The following is a 21,176-nucleotide window of genomic DNA, read 5'->3' on the forward strand; positions in this document are numbered from 1 at the left end:
TCAGTTCTCTATGTTTGACAAGTAGTATGGACATGCGGCTCTTAGTATTGTTTCTTCATCCTATGTAATGTATTCTCAGTGAATTTGGTGATGTTTTTGTTTCCCCTGTTCAGAGAAATTAGTAATTGAAGTTGTTGGGTTTATGTTTATTTACCACTAGATGGTGCTGTTCCTGCTATTTGGTGATTATTTGTTAAAGATCCCCCCCCATTGTTAAAGGGATAGTTCACCCAAATTACAAAATTGCATATTGTATGGTACAGGTATGACAGCAACCCATGCTTTGGGTTTGTTTACCTTGCCACTGTTTCAAATGCTATCTTTTTAGCATTTGTGTCACAAATCCAATGCAAGTCAACTAGCATTTTCATGCTTTATATCCAAATCATCCTAAAGTTTCAAGGAAATTGATTGTTTAACTCAATGATATTACTTATAGCAATTTGTTTGTGTGTCATGTGTTAAAATATTAAATTAAATATTACAAATAAAATAAAATTATCTACAATGTACCGTGACTGTACATATCATACAAGGAAATATTGTGTAAAGCAGCAAGTGAACACTGATATTATTCATTACAAATAAAACTCTCTCTCTTGATTTGGACTCCAGCTCATGATTCAGAGAAAGAGAATGTGATGCACTCTGCAGTCATCACAACGACAGAGCATCTACAAAGATCTACTATTGTGTACCCTAGCAGCGCTTCCCTTTTTTCCCTACATTTTAATAATATTCAAATTCATATTATCAACAAATCTACTATCTCGTCTTCCTATTATGCAAAGCTTGATGTCAGGAAAATTCCTGACTTTCAAATCTACACAACACAAAAAGTTCTGCCTTGCTTTAGATTAGCAACCTGCAGCTTACCAAGCGCTCAAAATCCTGTGCAACCTTGCCTTGCCAGCTGATCGGCCCATTGTGTTAGAGATGTGGGGAACAGGAGAGGGAACTAGAGAGAGAGGCGAGGGGGAGCTGGGTCTCCTACGCGTGAGTGTTGAGGTTGGGTCTTACCCCCTCCTCTGAGGGCCTTCAACACTCCGGAGCACTTTCACAAAGGGAGAGCCATGGAGCTGAACTAACCATTCACCCAGAGCCACAGAATGGGGGTGAGAGTCCATCTCCAGGAGAGGAGCACCCAGTTGCAGCCACTCAACGAGGGATACAGGCAGCTCCGAGGTGCTGGCTCTCTTTATCTCCTTCCAGGCACTTCCAGGTACCACCACCACCACTGCAGCACCAAGGGGCTGGTTAATGAGTTGGAGGAGGCAGAGGGAGTGGCTGTACACAAGGGGCTGAAGTTCACCGGCACACAAGCAGCAGGTGGAGAGAGCGAGCGAGAGATTGTGAGAGAGAGCCTGACGCACTGACGCTGTCAAGGAGACACACACGTCCTCCACCTGACTGAGGTAGGTGAAAGCAGTGTTTGACGGGTGAATGCTCCTTGTTTGTTTCCTTGTGTTTCTAGGGGGGTTGTGGTGCACGACGCCGGTGGGAACAGGCTTTGATTTAGTGTGGATCGGATACAAATGGGAAAGTGAGATGGTTGTTTAGTAAGTAAACGAGACCTGGAGTCCAAACCTTAGGGCTGACATTCCACCTAAGGGCTTCAGGGCTGTCAGCAGGTGTGAGCATGTGTTTGTGTGTCGTGTGTTAGTGTGTCTGTTTGTATGAATGTATAAGTGTATCTGTTTCTGTGAGCCTGCGTACATGCGTGCACTGTTCGTGTGCCCCTACTGGCATTGTTTGTATGTTGTGTCTCTGTATGCGCCTACTGTGTGTCTGTCTGTCTGTCTATCTGCCTGATGTGTGTATGCAATTACAGGTCATTGCAAAGCTGAGGGGAAGCGCATCGTACGTATGGCCCTGCCTGCAATGTTTATGTGTTTCTGTATAAGCATACTGTTTGTCTGTGTATGCATGCGTACGTGCATGTCTGTACATCACATGTAGCCTATGTGTCTCTGAGTGTTGGCCTGTCCATAGAGACCTTTTGGTAACCTGCCTTGCTCTGAATTTTCCCATGCCGTCCCGCTTCTCTAATCAGCAGCTTTTCTGAGGGGCTCCTGTGTTGAGTTGTTGCATGACTTCAGGGGAACAAAAGTCTGGCCCATTAGTGGACCAAACAGCTCCCTACTGTAGCAGCGCACCTCCCACTTAGCATTCGCCAAATTCTAATGGTCCGTTTAACTTTGTGAAGCTCTTTGAAGATCCGACCCTTTTGCCATTTGGCCCGGGGAAACGGTGGAAACCCGCTCCAAATGACACAGAGTCAGACCATAGTGGTCCAATCCTCTGGACAGTGGTCAGACAGAGAGGCCAGTGAAGGACAAGGAGGGACAGGAGAGAAGCGAGTGGGTGGCTGAGGGAAGGGACCTCCATGATAACAAGAAGGCTTGAATAATAGCCTTCATTCAATATCTGGTTCAGCTGTAGTTCATACTGTACATCATGCTTAGCCTGTAGGTGGTTAGGGTTGTAATTTGTTGTGGTGTGTGCATGTGTGCGTGCGTGTGTGTGTGTGTGTGATGTGTGTGTATACATTTACAGTTCATTATAAAGCTGAGGGGAACTACGAGGGTTAATAATTTGTGCATTTCAGCCCAGATTTTGGCTTGTGGTCAGGATAATTCCCTTAATCTGAAAATCAGAGAGCTTTTAATCTCCAGACTATTATCAAGAGAGCTCTGGCAGAGGCTAAACCAGTGTAATTTGGCACAACTACAACCTACAGACAACCTACAGAAAACCATCAAACTAATTAGCAATAGAGGGAAAAAAAACGTTCCTTATAGTTAAAGGGGTTCTATCGCTTGCTTCATACATGGAACCCCTAAAAGTTGAATATAGAACCCTTTTATAGTGTTCTTTGATCAGAACCCTAGAGGTTCTTCTTCACTGAACCAAAATAGTTCCATAAAAACCCTGCATGGTGCCATTTATGAATAATGGCTACTACTAAATTATTAAATAGTAATATTTTTAGCTAAGAATATAATTGAATAAACAATGAAATAATGGACATAGTTTTAGAATTTATTGTCATTATATGCAAACATAGTTGGTGGCCAGGGAGGCATCTCTTTCTTTGAATGATGGCCCACGTCAACCCTGGCTGACATCTTTAGAATACAATACAACTTTGTCCATTAGTTACAGTGAACAACAGAAATATGTCTTATGCTCCGTTCTCAACCCCCCCCCCCCCCCCCCCCCCCACCCCAAACAGCAGACCTCACACTTACAGTTGAGACGAGCACAGGTTCAAGCTGCAGTGCAGCACCCCTGGATGGAGAGCATGTTGTGGGGTTAAGGGCCTTTCTCAAGGGCCCAATGGTAGGGGAATGTTCTGAGGATGTGAACCCAGCAGCCCTCCAGTTGTCAATTCTGCCTGTTTTGAACCAACACTTTACATGTTGCATTTATATTTTTGTTCAGTGTACATGCAGTTGTTGTCAGCAGCAGCCAAAGGAGAGATCATCTGCCTCTGGTAGTTCTGGGTTACTGCAAGACTGAGCAAAATATAGTGTGTTAAAAAGTCATATAATGATTAACTAGGCTATTGAATCACTGAGACTTATTATACATAATGTATTATAAATAGTTTTTACATACCTCCTCTCAATCAGCAACAGTCTTCTAATGGTTTCATTAAACATAGTCCCCTAAACTGACTCCACACTAAAATACTGAAATAAATGTAGCAATTAGCTAATTGACAATGTCAGTCTGTAGCTCTATTTGCCATATCCCATTAAAAAAGATATTGTTTATTTGAAATAGTTAGCTGGCTAGCTTGTAAAGTAGCGAATTAAAGTAGCCTAGCTTTTTGGTATAGCTAGCTAAATTAGCTAACTAGCTTACAAACGTGCTCAAATTGTAATAACGTTTCAACTTTATCTAGCCTACAGTTTATCAAATGACTTTGGCTTCATATATTTGAATTAGATAATCAACTTTGCTTAAAAATAACATGCTTATTGGTAGGCTACTTGCGAGTTGGTTCAACCACTGTCCTCTTGCATGTTCAGTTGGTTCAACCCCCTGGTTCTCCTCAGACTTGACTGCCCTTGACCAGCACAAAAACATCCTGTGGCGTACTGCATTAGCATCAAATAGCCCCCGCGATATGCAACTTTTCTGGGAAGTTAGGAACCAATATACACAAGCAGTCAGGAAAGCAAAAGGCTAACTTTTTCAAACAGAAATGTGCATCCTGTAGCACTAACTCCAAAAAGTTTTGGGATACTGTAAAGTCCATGGAGAATAAGAGCACTTCCTCCCAGCTGCCAACTGCACTGAGGCTAGGAAACACTATCACCACCGATAAATCTACAATAATCGAGAATTTCAACAAGCATTTTGCCACGGCTGGCCATGCTTTCCACCTGGCTACCACTACCCCGGCCACCAACTCTGCACCCTCCGCTGCAACTTGCCCATGCCCCCTGCTTCCTCCTTCACACAAATTCAGACAGCTGATGTTCTGAAAGAGCTGCAAAATCTGGACCCCTACAAATCAGCTGGGCTAGACAATCTGGACCCTTTCTTTCTAAAACTAGCCGCGAAATTGTCGCAACCCCCTATTACTAGCCTGTTCAACCTCTCTTTCATAACGTCTGAGATCCCCAGAGATTGGAAAGCTGCCGCGGTCATCCCCCTCTTCAAAGGGGGTGACACTAGATCCAAACTGTTACAGACCTATATCCATCCTGCCCTGCCTTTCGAAAGTATTTGAAAGCCAAGTTAACAAACAGATCACCGACCATTTCGAATACCACTGTACCTTCTCCGCTATGCAATCCAGTTTCCGAGCTGGTCATGGGTGCACTTCAGCCACGCTCAAGGTCCTAAACGATATTATAACCGCGATCGATAATAGACAGTACTGTGCAGCCGTCTTCATCGACCTGGCCAAGGCTTTCGACTCTGTCAACCACCGCATTCTTATTGGCAGACTAAATAGCCTTGGTTTCTCAAATGACTGCCTCGCCTGGTTCACCAACTACTTCTCAGATAGAGTTCAATGTGTCAAATCGGGAGGGCCTGTTGTCTGGACCTATGGCAGTCTCTATGGGGGTGCCACAGGGTTCAATTCTTGGGCCGACTCTTTCTCTGTGTATATCAATGATGTCGCTTCTTGCTGCTGGTGACTCTCAGATCCACCTCTACGCAGACAACACCATTTTTGTATACATCTGGCCCTTCATTGGACACTGTGTTAACAAACTCCAAACGAGCTTCAATGCCATACAACACTCCTTCAGTAGCCTCCAACTGCTCTTAAACACTAGTAAAACTAAATGCATGCTCTTCAGTCGAACGCTGCTGGCACCTCGCCCACCCGACTAGAATCACTACTCGACGGGTCTGACCTAGAGTATGTGGACAACTGCAAATACCTAGGTGTCTGGTTAGACTGTAAACTCTCCTTCCAGACTCACATTAAGAATCTCCAATCCAAAGTTAAATCTAGAATCGGCTTCCTATTCCGCAACAAAGCCTCCTTCACTCATGCTGCCAAACATGCCCTCGTAAAACTGACTATCCTACCGATCCTTGACTTCGGCGATGTCATTTACAAAATAGCCTCCAACACTCTACTCAGCAAATTGGATGTAGTCTATCACAGTGCCATCCGTTTTGTCTCCAAAGCCCCATACACTACCCCCCACTGTGACCTGTACGCTCTTGTTGGCTGGTCTTCACTACATGTTCGTCGTCAAACCCACTGGCTCCAGGCCATCTATAAATCACTGCTAGGCAAATCCCCACCTTATCTTAGCTCATTGGTCACCATAGCAGCACCCACCCGTAGTCTGCGCTCCAGCAGGTATATCTCACTGGTCATCCCCAAAGCCAACACCTCCTTTGGCCGCCATTCCTTCCAGTTCTCTGCTGCCAATGACTGGAACGAATTGCAAAAATCTCTGAAGCTGGAGACTCTTATCTCCCTCACTAACTTTGAGCATCAGTTGTCAGAGCACCTTACCGATCACTGCACCTGTACACAGCCCATCTGAAATTAGCCTACCCAACTACCTCATCTCTATATTGTTATTTATTTTGCTCTTTTGCACCCCAGTATCTCTATTTGCACATCATCTCTTGCACATCTAGCATTCCAGTGTTAATACTAATTGTAATTATTTTTGCACTATAGCCTATTTATTGCCTTACCTCCATAACTTGCTACATTTGCACACACTGTATATATATTTTCTGTTGTATTTTTTTTTGACTTTATGTTTTTTTTACCCCATATGTAACTCTGTGTTGTTGTTTTTATCGCACTACTTTGCTTTATCTTGGCCAGGTCGCAGTTGTAAATGAGAACTTGTTCTCAACTGGCTTACCTGGTTAAATAAAGGTTAAATAAAAAAAATAAAAAAAATAAAATGGCAATTGGTTCTTGAATCGGAATGGTAGTTACATTTTGAAATGACCAAAAGGTTCTATATAGAACCCATTTATTTTATCTAAGACTGTATGCTTTAATTAAACACATTTAGTTTGCAACAGCACAGGTTTGTATGAACCTTGCTGTTTGCCACTCTGACCTCCAGCAGCAATGTTTCAAAATATGAATTTGATCTTCCCCCTGCTATAGAGCTAACGGTGTCGGACGTCAGCTAGCCATTTCTCTGACCATCATTAATGTGGATATTAATGTCAATGCAAAACCGCTCAAACTTATTAAAAGGGAATGTTAGCTGTCATTTCAGAGTTTGATGTGACTGGGTTAGCTTGTTAGCTGTTGTTTTATAAAATGCCCATTACACTCTGGGGTAGCGATAAAACCCTCAAGGATCTTTGCCTTCACTGGGTAAACACTGAGTGTACAAAACATTAAGGAAACCTGTTCTTTCCATGACATAGACTGACCAGGTGAAAGCTATGATCCCTTATTGATGTCACCCACTTCAGTCAGTGTAGATCAGGGGTGTCAAACTCATTTTAGCTCTAAATCTATTCCCAAGTGGGCCGGACCGGAAAAATCATGGTATATACAGTGTATAACTTAAAAACAACAACTTCAGATTGTTTTCTTTGTTTTAATACGATCAACATACAACATAAAGCTGGAGCCTGAGGACAGTGTGTCCAAAATAGTACAAGCACAACATCACTATTAATCATAAAACACGTCAAGTTTATTTGAAAATTCTAAAGAAAAAGAACACACAAACACACACTGCCTCAGTGATTAACAGAACTGTTTCACAGATCACAGAACTATATCAGGGTGTCATTTCTCAGGCAGAAATGTAGATAAAAAATAATGAAATCCTGTTCCCCAAACAAGTGCAAGAACCACAGAGTCAAGAATAGGTTAAATATACAAATAAAATAAAATCAATTAAAAACAATAGCACATCAACATAAAAACATATAAACATAAAGCTGGAGCCTGAGGACAGTGTCCAAAAGCACAACATCACTATTAATCATAAAACACCTCAAGTTAATTGGAAAGTTCTGAGGACAAAGAACACACAAACACACAATGCCTCAGTGATTCACAGAAGTATATCACAGATCACAGAACTATATCAGGGTGTCATTTCTCAGGCAGAAATGTAGATAAAAATAATGAAATCCTGTTCCCCAAACAAGTGCAAGAACCACAGAGTCAAGAATAGGTTAAATATACAAATAAAATAAAAACAATTAAAAACAATAGCACATCAACATAAAAACATATAAACATAAAGCTGGAGCCTGAGGACAGTGTCCAAAAGCACAACATCACTATTAATCATAAAACACCTCAAGTTATTTGAAAGTTCTGAGGACAAAGAACACACAAACACACAATGCCTCAGTGATTCACAGAAGTATATCACAGATCACAGAACTATATCAGGGTGTCATTTCTCAGGCAGAAATGTAGATAAAAATAATGAAATCCTGTTCCCCAAACAGGTGAAAGAACCACAGAGTCAAGAATAGTGTCACGGTTAACTAAGCCAGAACCCAGAAGCAGACCAGGACACGGTACGTGAGACAAAGGTGAGTGTTTATTAATAGAGTCCGAGTGAAGCTGAATAATCCAGGGAACAGAGCGGGTGGCGTGGATGGGTTGTTGAGGGTGCAGTGGTTGGTCCGGTACTGGCTCGGCAGCCGCCGACCATCAGGCAGAGGTTGGGTGAAGGTTCCGGGTGAGAGACTGCAGACAGAACAAAACGGAGGTCAGTACACAGCAAGTCAAAAAGGTGCAAAACAACAAAACTAACACTACTGGCTCAGAGACTGATACGCTGACAACATACTGTTCATGGCTAACGCATCCGGCAGGAACTGGATGTTGGGCCAGAGCCTAAGAAGGGTGATGATCAGGACCAGGTGTGCAGATTGCTGATGGGATGCAGGTGTGGAAAACCAGAGCGCTCCCCGGAGCGTTCCCGAACCCTCGGGAAACTGGAGAATACGAGCAGGAACACTAGTCACCAGACAGGACCCGACTCAGACAGCCGGGATCGTCACAGTACCCCCCTCCGACGAACGCCACCGGGCGGACTTCCGGAGCGCCAGGATGGAGGCGGTAGAAGTCACTGATGAGGTTGCGTCTAGGACCTGTCGCCGCGGAATCCAACTCCTCTCTTCAGGGCCATACCCCTCCCAGTCCACGAGATACTGGAAACCCCGGCCCCGCCGTCTGGAATCCATGATGCGACGCACCGTGTAGGCAGGACCACCTCCGATCATCCGAGGAGGAGGAGGAGGAGGCGGAGGAGGCAACAGAGGACTGAGGAAGACAGGCTTGAGGCAGGAGACATGAAAGGTGGGATGGACTCTGAGCGTCCTCGGTAGTTTGAGTCGAACTGCCACTGGATTGATCACCTTCTCCACCACAAACGGACCAATGAACTTCGGTAACAACTTCCTAGACTCAGTCCGTAACGGAAGATCCCGTGTGGCCAACCAAACCCTATCTCCGATGGTATAGGTGGGAGCGGGAATCCGGCGACGATTCGCCTGGAGCTGATACCGGTCCGAAACTCTAAGGAGTGCCTTTCTGGCCCGATGCCAGGTCCGGTGGCAACGCCGAATATGGGCCTGAACAGAAGGCACTGAGAGCTCCTTCTCCTGAGAAGGAAACAGGGGAGGTTGGTAGCCATACAGGCACTGGAAGGGAGACATCCCAGTGGCAGATGTAGGAAGAGTATTGTGGGCATACTCAACCCAAGGCAACTGAGAGACCCAGGAGGTGGGGTTGGAAGAGACCAGACAGCGTAAGCGTTGATTCCATCTTCTGGTTGGCTCTCTCCGCCTGACCATTGGATTGGGGGTGAAAACCAGATGTGAGACTGACCGTAGCTCCAATGGCCAAACAGAAGGACTTCCAGACAGCAGAGGTAAACTGAGGGCCACGGTCGGAAACGATATCACTGGGCAAACCGTGGACCCTGAAAACCTCCCTAACCAGGATCTCGGACGTCTCCGAGGCAGAGGGAAGCTTGGCAATTGGCACAAAGTGGGCGAACTTGCTGAATCTGTCCACGATAGTCAGAACGACCGTGTTCCCCTCAGAAGCGGGCAACCCCGTGACGAAGTCCAGGGCCAGATGCGACCATGGTCGCCGGGGAATAGGAAGGGGGTGAAGTAGTCCAGAGCTGGGCCGATTGGTACTCTTATTCTGCGCACACACTGGACAGGCAGCAACAAAACCCCCGAGTATCCTCGGCCATGGCAGGCCACCAAAAAACGTCTGCGAAGAAACGCCATAGTCCGAGCCACGCCAGGGTGACAAGCCATCTTGCTGGCGTGGGACCATTTGAGGACAGCAGGACGAACCGACTCAGGCACAAACAACCGACCGGGTGGACCGTTACCGGGACCGGGCTGAGTCCGAAGGGGGCCGCCAGCACCTCCTCCTCAATCTTCCACATAACTGCTCCCACGACGCAGTTCCGGGGGAGGATTGTCTCGGTCTTGGACCCACTCTCCTCCGTCTTGGAGAACCTCCGGGACAAGGCGTCCGCCTTGCCGTTCTTAGATCCAGGTCGGAACGTCAGGGCAAACTTGAATCGTCCGAAAAACAACGCCCACCTGGCCTGGACGGGAGTTGAGACGTTTAGCCGATTGCACGTAAGCAAGATTCTTGTGGTCCGTCCAGACAATAAACGGTTGCTCCGCCCCCTCCAACCAGTGGCGCCACTCCTCCAAGGCAAGTTTCACCGCGAGAAGCTCCCGGTTACCCACATCGTAATTCCTCTCCGCAGGCGAAAGGCGACGAGAGTAGTAGGCGCAGGGATGGAGTTTACTGTCCGTGGAGCATCGCTGCGACAGGATGGCGCCAACTCCCACATCAGACGCGGCCCACTTCAACGACGAACTGACGGGCCGTGGTCCGGTTGAGAGAGAATCGGTGCGTTGGTGAATCGCCTCTTCAAATCCAGAAACGCTCGATCCGCCTCCGGATTCCACTTGAAGGTCCTGATGCTGGAAGTCAAGGCAGTTAACGGAGCGGCCACACGGCTGTAATCCCGGATGAATCTGCGGTAGAAATTCGCAAACCCCAAAAATCTCTGGAGCTGCAATCTCGTACCGGGCTGGGCCCATTCCAGAACCGCTCTAACCTTCTCCTGGTCCATCCTAATCTCTCCCCTGGAGATGATGTACCCGAGAAAGGATGTTGTGTGGGCGTGAAACTCGCACTTCTCGGCCTTCACAAACAGGCGATTCTCCAACAATCGCTGCAGAACCTGCCGGACATGCTGGACGTGGTCGGAAGGTTCCTTCGAGAAGATCAGAATGTCATCCAGGTAAACAAACACAAAGAGACCGATCATATCTCTCAGGACGCCGTTCACCATACTCTGGAATACCGCTGGAGCATTGGTCAGTCCAAACGGCATCACCTGATACTCAGTGACCCATCGGTGTATTGAAACCCGTCAACCACTCGTCCCCTCTCTGATCCGGACCAGGTGATACGCATTGCGTAGGTCTAGCTTGGTGAACACCGTAGCACCCTGTAAGGAGTCGAAGGCAGAACTCATCAAGGGCAGGGGATACTTGTTCTTGACCGTGATGTCATTCAACCCCCGATAATCAATACACGGTCGAAGAGAGCCATCCTTCTTACCCACAAAGAAGAATCCTGCCCCCAGGGGTGATGACGAGGGACGAACGAGACCAGCAGCTAGGGACTCCTTGATGTAGGTCTCCAACGCCTCACGTTCAGGTCGGGAGATACTGTATAACCTTCCCTTGGGGTAGACAGCTCCAGGAACCAGGTTGATGGCACAATCATATGGTCGGTGGGGAGGGGAGTGACAGAGCCTTCTGCTTACTGAAAACTTCCCCCAAATCGTGATATGTCTCGGGAACCAGGGACAAATCTGGGGGTTTAGCCTCAATCACCTGACTGGGAACCGAATGGGGGCAGGCAGTCTTGAGACAGTTAGCATGACAATCAAGGCTCCAACTCGTTACCTTGCCCGTCACCCAATCGAACGTGGGATTGTGTTCCTTCAGCCAGGGGTATCCAAGGACCAGAGGAACATGGGAAGACGGCAGAATGAAGAATGAAATCATCTCAGAATGATTCCCCGACAACCGCATCTTAACCGGTTCAGTCCTCATCGTGATACGTGCCAGACTACTGCCGCTCAGAGTGGTAGCTTCAATGGCTTCCGGCAATTGCTCCTTGGAAAGCCCCAGCTGTTCCACCAACTCGGCATCTAGAAAGCTTCCATCGGCACCTGAATCGATAAAAGCGTTAATCGCTAAGCTCTGATTCCTGTTCATAAGGGGTAGCCGGGAAACGGGGTCTGACAGAGGTATTGAGAGAGTCGAAACTGGCTCGCTAAAAGTCCTCCCAACTTTAGCGAGCCGCGCAGTTTGACGACCCGACTGGATCCTGAGAAGCTGATCGGTTGGACGGAACCCATTGCTTCTCCCTCCTTCGCTCTCGGACTCGATTATCCACCCGAATAGACAAAGCTACCAAGCTGTCCAGGTCACTAGGCTCGGATAGGAGATCAACTCATCCTTGAGCTGCTCCGACAGACCCTGGTAAAAGGCCGCTTGCAGAGACTCCTCGTTCCACCCACTCTCCACAGCCAACGAATTGAACTCGATCACGAAGTCGGCCACGCTGCGAGTTCCTTGGCGAAGCGAAAACAGGCGCCTAGCTGCGTCCCTCCCTCGGACGGAATGGTCGAAGAGCTTCCTCATCTCGGCCGTGAACCCCTGGTATGAAGCCATGCAGGAATCCTGTCGTTCCCAAACGGCTGAAGCCCACTCCAGCGCTCGACCACGCAGCAACTCAATCACAAAGGCTATCCTAGCCTTGTCTGTGGCATAAGAGTAGGGCTGTAGATCGAACACTAGTCCACACTGCATAAGGAAGGAACGGCATCTTCCCAGCTCTCCCTCATACTTATCCGGTGTCGGAACCTTGGGCTCACGGATGGACACAGCTTCAGAAGCGGCAGGCGAGATGGGTGAAACCGGTAGTGGATCCTCCACCGGACACTGGCGTTGGTTCTGGACCTCCGTCAGACCGGTAGAAAGGTTCCGAACTGACAACGCGATCTCCTGTAGTACCGTGCTATGATGGCCCAACATCTTCTCCTGCTGGGTAATAGCATGGCGAACAGAGTCCAGGTCCGCTGGGTTCATACTGGCCGGATCGTTCTGTCACGGTTAACTAAGCCAGAACCCAGAAGCAGACCAGGACACGGTACGTGAGACAAAGGTGAGTGTTTATTAATAGAGTCCGAGTGAAGCTGAATAATCCAGGGAACAGAGCGGGTGGCGTGGATGGGTTGTTGAGGGTGCAGTGGTTGGTCCGGTACTGGCTCGGCAGCCGCCGACCATCAGGCAGAGGTTGGGTGAAGGTTCCGGGTGAGAGACTGCAGACAGAACAAAACGGAGGTCAGTACACAGCAAGTCAAAAAGGTGCAAAACAACAAAACTAACACTACTGGCTCAGAGACTGATACGCTGACAACATACTGTTCATGGCTAACGATCCGGCAGGAACTGGATGTTGGGCCAGAGCCTAAGAAGGGTGATGATCAGGACCAGGTGTGCAGATTGCTGATGGGATGCAGGTGTGGAAAACCAGAGCGCTCCCCGGAGCGTTCCCGAACCCTCGGGAAACTGGAGAATACGAGCAGGAACACTAGTCACCAGACAGGACCCGACTCAGACAGCCGGGATCGTCACAAATAGGTTAAATATACAAATCAAATCAAATCAATTAAAAACAATAGCACATCAACATAAAAACATATAAACATAAATCTGAAAGCGTTGCTCAAACTCCCGTAACAGTCCCGTTATTTTATCTTTGAACGGCTTCATGTCTGCCACATGTTGGGTCGCGCACACATTTTTCAGACAGGGGAAGTGAGCTGCATCACCACCGGCAAGTTGCGTCTCCCACAATGACAGCTTCAACTTGAAAGAACGTATGCTGTCATAATACTGCATGACAACTTTGTTGCGCCCTTGCAGCTGTTTGTTCAAGTTATTCAGGTGCTCTGTAACATCCACCATAAATGCAAGGTCCTGCATCCATTCTGCGGATTGAAATTCTAACACTGGTTTGCCCTTTTCTTCCATGAACTGTTCAATTTCTTCTCGTAAATCAAAGAAACGCCTCAGCACAGCACCTCGGCTTAACCATCTTACCTCAGTGTGGTATGGCAGGCCATAGATGTGGTCTTTCTCTCTGAGAAGGCTGTCAAACTGACGGTGATTCAGGCTTCTGGATCGGATGAAATTAACAGTTTGGATGACCACCTTCATGACGTTATCCATCTTTAATGACTTGCAACACAAAGCCTCCTGGTGCAAAATACAGTGAAAAGTCAAAAATCACGTCCTCCATTTGCAGATTGCACTTTCTCTCTGAACTTTGTCACAACGCCTGCTTTTTCCCGATCATTGAGGGCGCACCATCTGTAGCCAGGCTGACAGCGCGGGACCAGTCCACTCCGACCCTGTCCAGCGCGCCGACGAGTGCGGTAAAAATATCAGCTGCTGTCGTTGTATCTGTCATCGGCACCAACTCCACGAACTCCTCGGTGACGTTCAATGTGTCATCAACTCCCCCGGATGAAAATGGCCAGTTGTGCAACATCTGTAATGTCCGTGCTTTCATCAATTGCAACCGAAAACGCAATAAATGACTTTACTTTTTGCTTCAACTGGCTGTCCAAATCCACTGAAAGATCGGAAATCCTGTCTGCAACTGTGTTTCTTGTCAGGCTGATATTTGCAAAAGCCTGCCGCTTTTCAGGGCACACAATCTCCGCTGCCTTCATCATGCATGTTTTTACAAATTCACCCTCACTAAATGGTTTTGAAGCCACTGCGATTTCATTAGCAATGAGGTAGCTAGCTTTCACTGCAGCGTCACTGATGTCTCGGCTGTGAGTAAACACAGACTGCTGTTTCTTCAGACCCGCCAACAGTTCATTCACCTTCTCTCATCTCCGCTGTCCTTGAAAGTTGTCATATTTGTCGGCATGAAGACTCACATAGTGGCGACGAAGGTTATATTCTTTCAGCACTGCAACATGCTCTGAACACACCAAACATACAGCTTTCCCATTCAATTCCGTGAATAAATAGAAGGATGACAATTTTTCTTGGAACACTCTGCACTCTGCGTCCACTTTTCTCTTTTTTGACAGAGACATATTGGGGCAATGAGGGTGCCAAAGCACATAATGTTAAAAGAAGAAGCCGTAATAAATATCGCGGGCAAAACAAAGTAGCTCATTGGCTGCACGTGCTTGACCTACTTGCTCTGCCCCGGTATAAATTATAATTATTATTATTATCTTTTTTTTTTTTTATCATCTCGCGGGCCGGATTAAACCAGTTTGCGGGCCTGATCCGGCCCGCGGGCCGGACGTTTGACACCCCTGGTGTAGATGAAGGGGAGGAGACAGGTTGATGAAGGATTTTTAAGCCTTGAGACAATTGAGACATGGATTGTGTATGTGTGCTATTCAGAGGGTGAATAGGCAAAATAAAATATTGAAATAACTTTGAACGGGGTATGGTAGTAGGTGCCAGGTACACCGGTTTGTGTCAAGAACTGCAACATCGCTGGGTTTTTCACGCTCAACAGTTTCAAGAATGGTCCACCACCCAAAGGACATCCAGTCAAGCATTAGAGTCAACATGGGCCAGCGTCCCTGTGTCCATGCCCCGATGAATTGAGGCTGTTCTGAGGGCAAAGGGGGGTGCAACTCAATATTAGGAAGGTGTCCTTAATGTTTTGTACACTCAGTGTATATATACTGAACAAAAATATAAACACAACAAGTAAAGTGTTGGTCCCATTTTTCATGAGCTGAAATAAAAGATCCCAGAAATTTTCCATACACACAAAAAGCTTATTTCTCTCAAATGTTGTGCACAAACTTGTTTACATCCCTGTTAGTGAGCATTTCTCCTTTGCCAATATAATCCATCCACCTGACAGGTGTGGCATATCAAGTAGCTGATTAAACAGCATGATCATTACACAGGTGCACCTTGTGTTGGGGACAATAAAAAGGCCACTCTAAAGTGTGTAGTTTTGTCACACAACACAATGCCACAGATGTCTCAAGTTTTGAGGGAGCTTGCAATTGGCATGCTGACTGCAGGAATGTCCACCAGAGCTGTTGCCAGAGAATTGAATGTTAATTCCTCTACCATTGCTGTCTTTTATAAAGCCCTTTTGTGGGGAAAAACTCATTCTGATTGGCTGGGCATGGCTCCCCATGTTGACTGATTTCCTTCTATGAACTGTAACTCAGTAAAATCTTAGAAATTGTTGCATGTTGCGTTTATATTTTTGTTCAGTGTACAGTTGAAGTCGGAAGTTTACATACACCTTAGCCAAATACATTTAAACTCAGTTTTTCACAATTCCTGACATTTAATCCTAGTAAGAATTCCCTGTCTTAGGTCAGTTAGGATCACCACTTTATTTTAAGAATGTGAAATGTCAGAATAATAGTAGAGAGAATGATTTATTTCAGCTTTTATTTATTTCATCACATTCCCAGTGGGTCAGAAGTTTAAATACACTCAATTAGTATTTGGTAGCATTGCCTTTAAATTATTTAACTTGGGTCAAACGTTTCGGGTAGCCTTCCACAAGCTTCCCACAATAAGTTGGGTGAATTTTGGCCCATTCCTCCTGACAGAGCTGGTGTAACTGAGTCAGGTTTGTAGGCCTCTTGCTCGCACACACTTTTTCAGTTCTGCCCACACATTTTCTATAGGATTGAGGTCAGGGCTTTGTGATGGCCACTTCAATACCTTGATTTTGTTGTCCTTAAGCCATTTTGCCACAACTTTGGAAGTATGCTTGGGGTCATTGTCCATTTGGAAGACCCATTTGCGACCAAGCTTTAACTTCCTGACTGATGTCTTGAGATGTTGCTTCAATATATCCACATCATTTTCTTTCCTCATGATGCCATCTATTTTGTGAAGTGCACCCCCACAGCATGATGCTGCCACCCCCATGCTTCACGGTTGGGATGGTTTTCTTCGGCTTACAAGCTGCCACCTTTTTCTTCCAAACATAACAATGGTCATTATGGACAAACAGTTCTATTTTTGTTTCATCAGTCCAGAGGACATTTCTCCAAAAAGTACGATCTTTGTCCCCATGTGCAGTTGAAAACTGTAGTCTGGCTTTTTTTGGCGGTTTTGGAGAAGTGGCTTCTTCCTTGCTGAGTGGCCTTTCAGGTTATGTCGATATAGGACTCGTTTTACTGTGGATATAGATACTTTGTACCTGTTTCCTCCAGCATCTTCACAAGGTCCTTTGCTGTTGTTCTGGGATTGATTTGCACTTTTCGCACCAAAGCATGTTCATCTCTAGGAGACAGAACGCGTCTCCTTCCTGAGTGGTATGACGGCGGTGTGGTCCCATGGTGTTTACACTTGCGTACTATTGTTTGTACAGATGAACGTGGTACCTTCAGGCATTTGGAAATTGCTCCCAAGGATGAACCAGACTTGTGGAGGTCTACAATCTTTTTTCTGAGGTCTTGGCTGATTTCTTTTGATTTTCCCATGATGTCAAGCAAAGAGGCACTGAGTTTGAAGGTAGGCCTTGAAATACATCCACAGGTACACCTCCAATTGACTCAAATGATGTCAATTAGCCTATCAGAAGCTTCTAAAGCCATGACATCATTTTCTGGAATTTTCCAAGCTGTTGAAAGGCACTGTCAACTTAGTGTATGTAAACGTATGACCCACTGGAATTGTGATACAGTGAATTATAAGTGAAATAATCTGTCTGTAAACAATTGTTGCAAAAATGAATTGTGTCATGCACAAAGTAGATGTCCTAACCGACTTGCCAAGTCTATAGTTTGTTAACAAGGAATATGTGGAGTGGTTGAAAAATGAGTTTTAATGACACAAACCTACATTTTTTTTACATTTTAGTCATTTAGCAGACGCTCTTATCCAGAGCGACTTACAGTTAGTGAGTGCATACATGTTTTTTATTGATTCAATTTTTTTATACTGGTCCCCCGTGGGAAACGAACCCACAACCCTAGTGTTGCAAACGCCATGCTCTACCAACTGAGCTACACGGGACCATGTGTTTGTAAACTTCTGACTTCAACTGTATATATAACCTTTTTCACTAAAGGGTTCCTTAATCTCGTCCAAAGAGCCAAAAGGTTCTATATAGAACCCCAAAAACCCTTTTTTCTAAGAGTGTATAACCTACAGAAAACCATAATACAACCAACGAAGAACAAATAACACATACTGTATAATCTGCACTGTGCGTCCCTTCACTGACCAAACCCACAGACAGACCTCTACTACACAGAAACAACCCATACTCACAACAAATCCAAAACCACCATGAAACTCCATTATTACTGAATGGAAACTTCACAGATACGTTCAGTTTGACTCTAATTGATGACCAAAGCCAACTCAAACACAATACATCTAGCTCGTCGGGGTATTCACTGGGAAATTGTGTTCTAACAATCTGTACATTCTAGTACTTTCTTCAAAAAATTCAACACAATTGTTTGAGAAAAAAACAAACACGTAACACACAAGTCATTACTCTGCAATTAACAATAATTTCCATATAAATACCTGGTAATTTTCTTTACCATAAAATAAAGTGTTCCTCTAAATTTATATTCATCAACAAACAAACAACAAGGGCAAGGAGGGGAGGGATGACTGCATCTAAATATGAGACACTCCTGATGAGGAGGAAAAACACAATGAGACAGCTATGGACCAAACACTGTGGTTTCTATGAACAAGGTCGCTCAGCGCTAGATGAGAGAAGGCACACACACCTGTACGCATATCACCTCTGCTTGCCATATATGGTCGCTGAGGTAATGGACAATCAAGTGTGTGTGTGTGTGTGTGTGTTAAAGAGAGAGAGAGAGAGAGAGAGGGGGCAAAGTTCAAGTGCTGTAAACGGGGTGGTGAGCAGGTAGTCTGCTGCTGCCTGCTAGATCCTGACACGTCTCACCGTTTCCTCTCGACTCATGGTTCCACCCACATTAGGTGAGTCCTTTGTACAACGTACCAAGCTAATGGTCGGTTTATGTTGAACAGGCTCTGTCTTGATGTAGACAATTAAGGAGAAATGTTGACTTGGTTACTGTGGAGCCTTGGAGAGGTTAGCTAAGGAAAGCTGACCTGTGTTAGATGCTGGTATCAGATAAAGTAGTGAAAGTGTCATCCTGCAAATGTATTGATATTGGTCATGGGAGACATATTAATTTAAATGACTGTACAACACTTCAGCTTGACGCATTGAAAAAGGATGGATCACTTTAGATGTTGGGCACCGATGGTGAAAGTCTTATAATATAAATAATATGCCATTTAGCAGACGCTTTTATCCAAAGCGACTTACAGTCATGCGTGCATACATTTTTTTTTGTGTCTTCATGCCGTGACATTATTGTTGCCATATTAGATACACTTAGGCTACTTTTTAGCTTTTGTGATCCATTTCATAGCTAGCGTTTGTGTGCATATTTTCCTTTGTATTTGTTTTATTTTAGTAGATAGCATGAGAAGGGTGTAGTAAGCAGCCTAACGACGGCAGCCGATGAATCAAGACGAAGGACAACTAGGGTATGGTCACAGGCACAGTCCCTAGAAATGAGGCGAAAGCATGGGCTAAAAAACTATGATGTATCATGTCTACACACATGCAATGTCCAGACCATTAAACTTGGTATTAAACTTGTGCAGCTTTCGAAAATGGGAACCTTATTGATCAACCAGGTGAAACAGTGTCTTAAGGTTGTGTGAGTTGTTATTGTAGTCCACTGTAGTCCACTGTTAATATTTGACCCAACAGGCTTTAGTGGTATTCGGAAATTGACGATTTCTGTTGGTGACATGTATGTTGAGGGGATGTAGATGTTATAGTATGGGGAGGGGTCTACATCACTACTACCCTACATCACCTTAGTAAGAGGAGGGATGCCACTTTGCACTATGCCAGGCCTTCACCCGATGGGGCCATATCAGCCCATATTATACCACAGGGTGCTGCCCTGCTTGGTCAGCCTCAGGGGTTGGTAGTAACTGTAAAGCTATGGGACCTTGAGGTCATAGGCAGGATTATTATCACATTGCAATAAAAGGGAGATCACCGATCACGAACCATCTCCACCTTTGAGGGTTGAGGAAATCAATGGTATTCATATCATGGTTGGTTGGCCTGGGAACGGATGTGGAGGAGGAGTGTCCTCTGTCAACCTGTCACTCAACCAACAGTAGGCCCCTCCTTTATCATGGAGTATTATCCAATCATGACACAGAGAATATAAGTGTGGTTGCAATGAGTCATTGTTGTATTACTCTATCAACAGACCTCTGAATAGCAGTTAGGGGAGATTTTTTTTTCCTCATAAAGTTGTTGTTTTATGATAAGCAAACACATGTTTACATTTTAGTCATTTAGCAGACGCTCTTATCCAGAGCGACTTACAGTTAGTGAGTGCATACATTTTTCATACTAAACACGCATCTATACTGTGGTTACTCTGTAAGTAGAAAGGCAAATTATGAGTGCATTGGTCTCACTTGTCCTCAATTTGAAATGCTAATATTGCGATAATATAATAATAATAATGTTTTTGAGGACGTAGATCAAGCAGTGGTATAAATGTAAACAATAAACACATACACACACTAGCATGGACCAACCATACACTAATGAGTTGCTGGAGGTGTAAATCAACAAGCTCTCAGAGTCTCCCTGTAGAATCAGATGTCCAAACCCTTGCCCATGAACTTCACATTTCGAAGGTTAAGTTTAGGCATTCATTCCGAATGGTTAAGGGTTAAGGTATGGGATAGGGTTAAAACAAAAACAAAAAAAGGAGTGCCTAGCACTGGGATTGAACAAGTACCCTCGGAGCCGGAGCTCACAGCTTACCTGCTATCCCTGTCCACAATGGCCTAGCAAAACCCAAGCCTACTTTATGGTAATAGTACTCACCGTTGCCCCTAGTGGCTGGTTTTGAAGTCATCTCCTGACGTCCTGCTTACCCAAACGGAGGTCTAATTTCGCAGTGGATTTTGAGCGACCTGGCTGTGTGAACAGCCTATCATGGGTCTTTGTAATTATGAGTGTTATACCCATCAGTTAATGTACCAATGATGTTGGGTGGGGCATATGATTGATTGATTCAAAAACACTCAGGCTACAAAGGACACAGTGTGATATGCCTTTTAGGGTTCTATTCAATCTGCATCGCAGAAATTCAGCTTTACAGCATGATTGAAATTTAAAGGCAATGTTCCCGCTTTAGCGGAGACTGCATTCACGGTAAACACTGCTTATGTCGGCTCAATCGGAAATAACCTTTACATTTCTAGTCGCAGAATCCGCGTTACAGATTGAATAGAGCCCTTAGTCTGTTTCAGCAATGGCTGCTGTTCGGTTTAACAGCCATATGGAGACAGCTGGGAAGTCTGCAGTTACAAGAAATGGACAGAGAGAAAACACAGCACAATATCACGTTGTGGTAAACTGAACCCCAAGCCATATTCACAGTGGACATTTAAATAAGATCTTCCACTACAGATTAAACCTATGCTAGTCCAGGACAAAAATACATGCTCAGTGCCATATTTCTATTGAAATATTTTATTAGTTCAGGACTAGCCTTAGT

The 21,176-nt window shown here is 45.3% G+C and overlaps 1 protein-coding gene across 1 annotated transcript in view; it reads left to right on the forward strand.

The window, feature by feature from the left end:
* The first annotated feature begins 101 nt into the window (after nt 1-101).
* The window catches only part of LOC121536652 (villin-1-like), a 59,471-nt gene continuing 38,396 nt past the window's right edge, over nt 102-21,176 (forward strand). Inside the window, exon 1 of the mRNA XM_041844065.2 lies at nt 102-1,415. The gene's annotated coding sequence lies outside the window, so the exon portion shown is untranslated. The remainder of the gene's footprint in view (nt 1,416-21,176) is intronic.

Source organism: Coregonus clupeaformis, chromosome 23, assembly GCF_020615455.1.
Source record: "Coregonus clupeaformis isolate EN_2021a chromosome 23, ASM2061545v1, whole genome shotgun sequence".
NCBI classification, from domain to species: Eukaryota; Metazoa; Chordata; class Actinopteri; order Salmoniformes; family Salmonidae; genus Coregonus; species Coregonus clupeaformis.